The following is an 8,654-nucleotide window of genomic DNA, read 5'->3' as shown; positions in this document are numbered from 1 at the left end:
GGCTCCTCCCTGCAGCACTGTAGGCAGTTGCCTAGGAGATGGGATTTCAGTGGGTGGGCAAGGCTCTTTCCTGGGAAAAAGGGGAGGGGGGAGCGCCAACCCTTCCTGCTCTGTGAAAGCTGCAACTCTTGGAAGAGGGGGGAAAATAACTTTTATTCCACAATGACAGATGGGGCTTATAGGCAAAAACCCATGAGAGATGAAATACAGTGATTTCAATTCACATTAAAGAAGAAAGAGCTATTATCAAAGCATTTCCTGAGAGTCCCTGTGAATAGAAGACAGCAAACAGGGAAGAATGGGGCTCCTATGGGAGACAACGAGGCGGGCACGGGATGGGGAGTACCCCATTTCACAAACGAGGCCCCAAGCACCCTCCCTGCCTCACCTTCAGGCCTCCACACCTTGCCTCTGTGTACTTTCGTAAGGGTTCCCTACCTGGGACCCTGCCCCATCTTATTATGCAAATTCCTCCTGCTCATCTTCCAAGACCCTACATGAATGGGTCTCTGCATATCTTCCCTCACCTTTCCACATGGCTCCTCCATTCCTGCCCTACCCCTACACTTTGTACATCCTTTGACCATCTTATTCTTGTTAACTTTTAAAAGGAAAAGGAGGCAAAGAGGGGAAGGCGAGAAAGGAGGAGAAAGGCACCGTTTACTTTATTTCACATTGGAACTATTTTGAGAAGGTAGGTACAGTTATTTCCAAACTACCTATGAAGAAACAGCCTTGGAGATGTTAAGTAACTTGTCCAGGTCACACGGACAGAGCAGAGCCAAGACTCTACCCTGCTGGCCATCTCATCAGATTTTATCATCCACTGTTTTTATGGTCATCTTTCCTGGTAGACCATGAATTCACTCCTTGAAGCAGGACTTCTGGTAAATTCATTGCTTCATATCCCACTGTGCCCAGAGCAGTGCATGGCACAGACTAGGTAAAGGTTTGCTCAAAGGAGGAGGGAGATGAAAAAGGAGGAAGGGAGGAAAGAAGTAAGGAATAAAAGTGATTTGATGAACAAAGAGATGTCAAAGAGATGGTGGGGGAAGATCTTACTGCTACAGTCCGGTGTGTGCAAGCAAAGTTATCCCAGTGAATCCACACATAGGTCCTGGCGCTGTGTGACCAGCTCTGCAAAGTCTGACACAGGCAAGCATGGGCTGCAAACACAGTGGCAGGATCACATTAACCTTAAACAGTGTCTGGTGCAGATTATACCTTCTATCTGCTATGAACACAACTCTTTTAAGAATTTTATCTAGTAGCTGAGGCAATCTTGTTCTATGGGGAAATGCTTTTTTTTTTTTTTTAACAGTCACTGAGCCAGAGCCATTCACTGTGCTCAGGGCAATGATTTCCAATTGCTTTGCAAATTCTGACAGCCTAGCTGGGCTTGGCCTCAAGATAGCGGACCCCCATCTTCAACAGCACTGTACAGCAAGCATTTTATCATCATTGCTTTTGCCGATTACCAACATAAAGACAGCTCGTTGCAAGATTTCAAATGATGCTGAAATGTGTAACTTATAAAGTATAAGTTCCTCTACTTCTCTCCCAGCTTCCACCCCGTCCCTCTCTTGGAGATAACCGCAAAGAACCACAGGCACACACAAATAAATATGTGGTCCTTGACACAGAGGGAACACCAGACTACACACAGTCCTACAGCTCGCTTGTCTCACTTAACCAATTCTGGACACCTTCCCACGTCAGTTCAAAATCTTTTTCATTCTTGTTAGTCTCTGCATCGTCCTTCACTGTGGGAATATGCCTTTATTTAACCATTCTCCTACTGATAAATATTAGAGCTGGTTCCTTTTTTTTTTTTCTATTAAAACAAGGCTACAATAAAGATCTCTCTGGAGATGTCGACAGGGATGTACAGGATACAGGTGTAGATACAGATAAGATTATCTGCATATAGATACAGATGATATATGGAGTCACATGCAAATATTCTGTAGCACAGATTTCTGGGGTGAGACTTCTGGGTCAACAGGTATGCATAACTAATTGTAACAGATATGACAAATTATCCTTGGAAAAACCCACACTAGTATATGCTCCCCTCATGTAATACAACTGATGAAAAGAACACTTCGGGGAGTGTGACCCAGGTAACAGACTTATTTTTTAGGAGCTTTGCTTGCCTTTGTTATAAAATTAGAACATCTCTAAGATTTCAAATCTGTGTGGAGAGGGTGCAAAGTGTTTTAAAAAAAAAAATTTAGAAATCATCCCTTTGAGATCATAATCCCAGGACTCTGGAAGCATTCCGGTGAATCCCAAAGGTGCCCCGCATATTAACTGCCCTCCAAGTGTAGAAAAGGCAGAAAGTATTTCCCATTCCCACTCTGCCCACTCCTCAGTCCCACACATGGACTTGCTCATGTGGGCTCATCAAATCCGTGGGCTCCAGTCTCAGATGCCGCCGGGGCCAGAAGGTGAGGGCGGGAACAGAACAGGCCACAGTAACTCAAGTTGAGTGGATCCAAACTCCCTACTGTTAAGTTGCATCAAAGACTTTAGCATTTGCCTATCACGTTTTTATGCCAACTGGCCAGGGAGGAGCTAACTTACTAGAGAAAGAACACGGTAACAGCTGTGTATCGTTTCGGCCACAGGTAAAACCCAGAAGTCAGATTTCATTTCCTTGGCATTAGCATAAAGTGCCTGGCTCCTCTGCTCTTTGCACGGAAACAGGAAACCATCCCACTTGTCCTGTCTCTTACGCCTCCTCAGCACCTCCATCATTTTCCTAAGCTCATTTTTTACTCTGATGCTGAAGAGGGAAAAAATAAAGGGGGGGGGGCCATTCATGTAGGTAATAAATGAACCCCTGACTTTGAAAGAGGGGTAATTAGTGCACATTATCACTTGGGCTAATGAGATCAGAGTGGTGCTGTCTGCTCCCAACACGCCTAATCAAGAATTTAAATTAAGAAGTCCCACTCTCTGTGATTAAGGAGATATTCACTGAAACACTGCACTCCTAATTCCTTTGTATTTTCATTCATCGACTCAGTATCAAATGTTTCATGACACTGAAAATATGCTTAGTTTAAAAGGAACAGATGCCCAATCTCCTTGTGCTCATTTAGAGAGACAACCTGATTTTTCTTTATCTGGGGTGCTATCAGTCAAGATTACACACAGACACAGAGACACACAAATGATTCTAACCGGATTTGGTTGAAATTGTTTCTTTATGAGCTATATAAACAGAGCTTTAAAGAAAATCTCACTGCTGTGGGAAAAAAAAAAGGAAGGAGTTAGACTCAAGAGGGAGTAGAAAGGGGAGGAAGTGGATGGGGATGTGTCTACATTTCACCATCATAAAAAAAACTTCTTATTTTATTTGGATAATCATTCTGGCAGGGAATGAGTTACCCCTGAATAATCTAACAATGAATTCCCACTCTATCTGATCCTCTTCTAGACATCGTTGCATGGAGATGGTCCAATCTGATGGAAGGAGATCAATTTTTGTACTCAGATCTGGATTTAAATCTGTCTCAGTCACTGCCTAAAAAAAGACGTTACACAAGACAGTTAAAGACTCTCGGCCTGAATTTCATCATAAGCCAGATTGTATCAAAATTAAGAGCTTCTCTTCATTAACAGGCAGCATCAAGAGAGTGAAAAGACGAGCCACAAATGCAGAGAAGCTGTTTGCAATGAATAAAACAACAACAAACAACCAAGTATTCAGAACATGTAACAATATCCGGAAAACACGAACAACCAAATAGAAAAATGGCCAAAAGGCTTGAACAGGCACTTTACAAAAAGAAAATTCAAACGGCTAATAAATACATGAAAAGATACTCAATCTCATTAGAAATTGGAGAAATGCAAACCATTGAAATGCAACCGAATGAAATCCCAAGATTCTATTTCACACACATCAGAACGGGCGGGGAGGGGAGTGGGGAGGGAGTCTAGTAATACCAGAAGGTAAGAAGAACGGAGAACAACGGAATGTTCATACATTGCTAGTGGAAGCAGATTTGTTATTACCACTTTAAGAAATTATTTGGCATTAAACCTGAACTACTGAACTACTTGGTAATAAGCCTGAAGAGGACATACTCCATGATCCAACAGTTTTCAAGTTTCTACTTCAGGTACCTGCTCTTAAGCTGCTGCAAATGTAGACCAGCCTTCAATATATACTTATAGCAGTGCTGTTCATACTAATAAAAAAAATCCGGAAACAACCGAAATATCCATCAACTATAGAGTTGGTAATTTGTGACACACTCACACTCTGAAGTCGGGGAAAGGACTGAAAGTTACAACACGAATGAGCCTCTGGAGCATAATGTGAAACAAAAGCAATTTGTAAAATCATTCACACAGTATGATTCTATTTACATAAAACATGCAAAACCAAGGCCCGTGTCCAGCCCAACAGTTTGGCTTCAGAGCCTATCACTTATAAACACAAACCCATCATCTTCAGCAGAGAGTGAGGGTAAGGAGGGGCAGAACAAAGGGATAAGACAAGTGGCTACTGGGGAGGACTCATCCGGGAACCACCTGGAGCTCATGAACAGACACTGCAGAGGTGTATGGGAAGGGAAGTCGAGTGGGTGAGGAGGCTGAGGGAAGACAAGGCAGTGGCCCACCTCTCTACAAGTCACGCTTGGTACATTAGCTTCGAGGGGTTTTGCTGATTCTGCTATGAGAAGATATCTTTTTTTTTAATACTTGGAGCCCATGAACCAGCACGGAAGCCAGCAGGCTCTTCCAGGCCAGCCTAATGAGCCAGGTGTGCCTTCAAAGAGCAGGCAGCTGGGATGTGTCAGCTTGCCCCCGGCCTTAAGTCCCATGGTAACGCTGGGCTGCAGTCAGGATGCCCCCTCACACCTGGGCATAGTGGTCCCTCTTCTGCTTCTCTAAAGAGGGAAAATGGAGAAGAAACAAGCAGATATGCGGCACCAGCAACAGACCATAGAAACAACACAGGATCACATCTCATCCACGCTGCAGCCGTGTGCAGCAGTTAAGGTGATCCCCATTTAGCAGCAAGGACATCAATGCCAAGAGAAGCAACTCGCTTACAGCCACGCAGCTAGAAAGCGCCTTGACTGGCATTCACACCTAAGTCTACTGGCCCCAGAACCCCAGCAGCGTTCTATCAGGTATCGAAACTATCTCCTGGCAGCCCAAAGCTGGAGGCCACGCTGAACCTCAAAGATGGGAGGTCGAGTAAGGATGGAAGACAATATAGAAGAGTATAAAATGTCAGATGTCACATCCACTACTGGAAAAAACGGAAAACCAGTATCCCCAAGACATACCAGTCGGGAGAGAAGAAACACACTTAGGAGATTTTATTATAGGAGAGGATTTGTGAGAGGAGATTAGGGAAAACCCAGAGCTGAAAAAGAAGAAAAACGTAATAAAAATTATGGGTCTCAGAAAACTCTCATCCTAAACCTTGTTGAGGCCAGAAGTCGGTAATCTTTCTATTTAGATCGGGGTCACGGTACCCAGCACTGGGCTTCCTGCCCCAAATCCCTCAAAGTAAATTCGAGCACCTCAGCTCACTCCCATCCCCTCATCCTGGAGAAGTTAATAAATTAGCTATCAGAGGCTGTTTCTGTCTCCCTGCTCACCCGATTAATGATAATCTACTGGGGATGAACAATGTTCAGGCTGATGCCCGTGGAATGCTAAGGGAATTCCAATTAATTCCTCAGAAACCAACTCTCCTTTGACAGGTTCCTCTGCCAAAAGCCCCTGCATTTATCTCAGCCAAACAAAGCTGTAATGTGATCCAAAGCCTTTAGAAAAGGCAGCCTTTGCCTTATACCGGGCACTGTGGGTGTGAACCGGTCACCGCAGCTAGGGGTCCGCCCGGAGTAGGAAAGCAGTGGGGGCTCCCTGCATATCTCATACCCCAGTACTGAAACTCACCCAACATCTCATTCATTTCCATGACTAACTAGTCTCTCCACAGTCTTCACCCCAAATACCACTCGCTGTATCATTTTTGGAGTTTGCACTCGGTACTGGATGCTGTGGGGTGTTGGGTAGTGGTTAGGAGCACTGCTTTTGGGGTGAGACTGTCCTGATTGGAAATCTGGCTCTGTCTTTTACCAGCTGCATGGTCTTGAACAAGTTGCTTAACTCTTTTGATTCTCAGTTCCACTAGCTATAAGGCAGTTATAAGAATAATTCTACGCATAGAAGGATTACAGGACTAAAGTCCCTATAGCTCAATGGACCATTAACAGTTTTGATTACTATTATTCTATAATTACCTCATTTCAGCTGGTGAAGTGGGTATTACTACTCCCACTTTACATCTGAAGAAACCAAGACTCAGTGGTAAAGCCATTTATTTACCCAAGGACATAGCTCGTTACTGGCAGAGCCAGGATTCACACCTACTTCAAGATGGCATCAAGACTAGGTTGTCTCTAAAGAAGTTGGGGTATATTTATACAAGGAAATACTATTCAGCCATAAAAAAAGAATAAAATAATGCCACTTGCAGCAACATGGATGGACCTAGAGATCATCATTTTAAGTGAAGTAAGCCAGAAAGAGAAAGAAAAATACCGTATGATATCACTTATATGTGGAATCTAAAAAAAGAAGAAAGAAGCCACTAATGAATTTATCTACAAAACAGAAACAGATTCACAGACTAGGACGTCTCTTCTCCAGACTTGTCTCTGGTATTTCTCCCAGATTTACTTGCAAGCCATCTTTCTGAGACAGAGAAAGGGAGCCTTCATTTCAAGACTCTCTTCTGACACCTCTCAGAGGGAAGGAAGCCTCTCTCCAAGAGGCTCCACCTTGATTCAGAACAGAGGAGTTCTCTCACAAGGCTGGAGGAGCAAGCCCAGGGTGCTGTGCATCACCAGAGAGCTGGACCCCTGCCTAGTGACAGGCAGCTCTCCTTCACCCCACCCACTCCTCGTGTGGGCACAGACAACTGCATGCACCACTAGGACAGCTCTAGGAAGCAGGCTCTCTCAGCACCGCCAGGACCCCAGTTTCAGAAAGGTGTGGTAAAACCCCAAGATCATGAAAATCTGATTAGGAACTTAGAGGAAAAAATAAAAAGTCAGAAAGATAGCTCTTATCCTTCAGATGATTTCCATGAAGCCCAGTTTTTCCATTGGGATGTTGACCCTTTGGACAGTTTGGGTTAATAGCAACGCAGCCTGGTGCTCCGTAAATGGTCAACTGCAATGTTCACCTGTCGGTCGCCAGTCTTGTAGGAAGTAGCTATGGGAACCCCCATTCCACAAGTTTGGAAGGAAATCATTATCTAGATATTATCAACTTCAAAGGCGAGAAATGGCCCCCCAACGGTACCAGTTTCCCTTTGTAATCTTTATGTTTGGAGATCATACATTTATGTAATTATTCCAAATACCTCTCTAGTCTCCAAAATTTGCAAACTCTTTTCTTATGCAGGAGAAGCTAGACTCTTTGACGTCTCCCCAGTGACCTTTATCAATAGTAAGAGACAGTAGCATCCTATCAGTAAGCTTATATGAGAAGAAGCTAAGCAAATCATGGCCAGCACAAGGGAAAATTCTACCTTCTGCACATAATCTCTTCAGTTCATTTTTTTAAGACCCATGATAAGTTCCACTTTTTCCAGAAAGCCTTCCTAATGGCCCTAGGCATGACTTCAGCCAAAGAGGCCATAAAAACTCTTGGAAACAGTTTCAGTTGGCCCCTTGTTCTTTATTGTTCTGTGATGACGATAATAATTCAGTGCACTGTTTTATCACCACTGAATGCTCACAAATACATTTATTATGTCCTTGAGCTGACTGCTGGACTTTTGTGTATATCTTTTTCTCTTTAAATTGAGTGTAAGCTCGCTGAGGAAAAGGGACCAATTTTCTTGCTTATTTTTACCCCCTGTGACCTACTATGAGGCACGATATAGAACTGCAATTTAGGGAGCATGGGTCACTTGAAAATGACTCTGCTTGTGCTTGGGTCTTGTCAAACTGGTAGTGGTTTTATTAGCTTTTTTTCTATCCTTTTATGAGTCAAGGAAACATAATGAAGCCATTGTATCTAGGCTGGAATGTCTGATAGGAAGAATGAAAAAGTCCTAATTTTCTTCCCCTGGTAAGCCAGGAAGCCCTTCTTCCTAGGAAGTCACTTTTCCTCGTATATGACCAAAGAAACAGGAAATAGGGAGGGCTGTGACTGGCAGGTACTGATTTAGACCAACAAGAATAGGGTTTAAAGGACTCTTGAGCTTTCTACATGGACAAATTCAGCTAAGTCATAATTATTGCTTTCTTTGTTGCCCAATACGTTTCTCTCTCCAGCTCCCATATCTTGCACAGACCCAGCAGCTCCTGCCACCCATCATCTCCCATCCCAAGCAACAGACCTGGCCAGTCATGGCTTGCTGTGATTGGTTCAGGGATGAGCACATGATCAGAGCAGAGCCAATCAGAGTGCTTTTATAAGGTTAATATACAGCCATTAGAAAGGTAAGTTCCTCTTTTCTTTGTGGGGGTCCTGAATTGGGACCATGCCCACCTGGATTTGTTAACAACCATTTTCCATAGCTATAAGCAAGAATCCTGTCTGTGCTATGACAGAATGAACTCACAAAAATAGGGAAGACAGAACAAGAGATGAAAGGAAACAGC

This window comes from Camelus ferus, chromosome 3 (genome assembly GCF_009834535.1).
Source record: "Camelus ferus isolate YT-003-E chromosome 3, BCGSAC_Cfer_1.0, whole genome shotgun sequence".
In the NCBI taxonomy this organism is placed as follows: Eukaryota; Metazoa; Chordata; class Mammalia; order Artiodactyla; family Camelidae; genus Camelus; species Camelus ferus.
Note: the sequence above shows the minus strand (reverse complement) of the source record.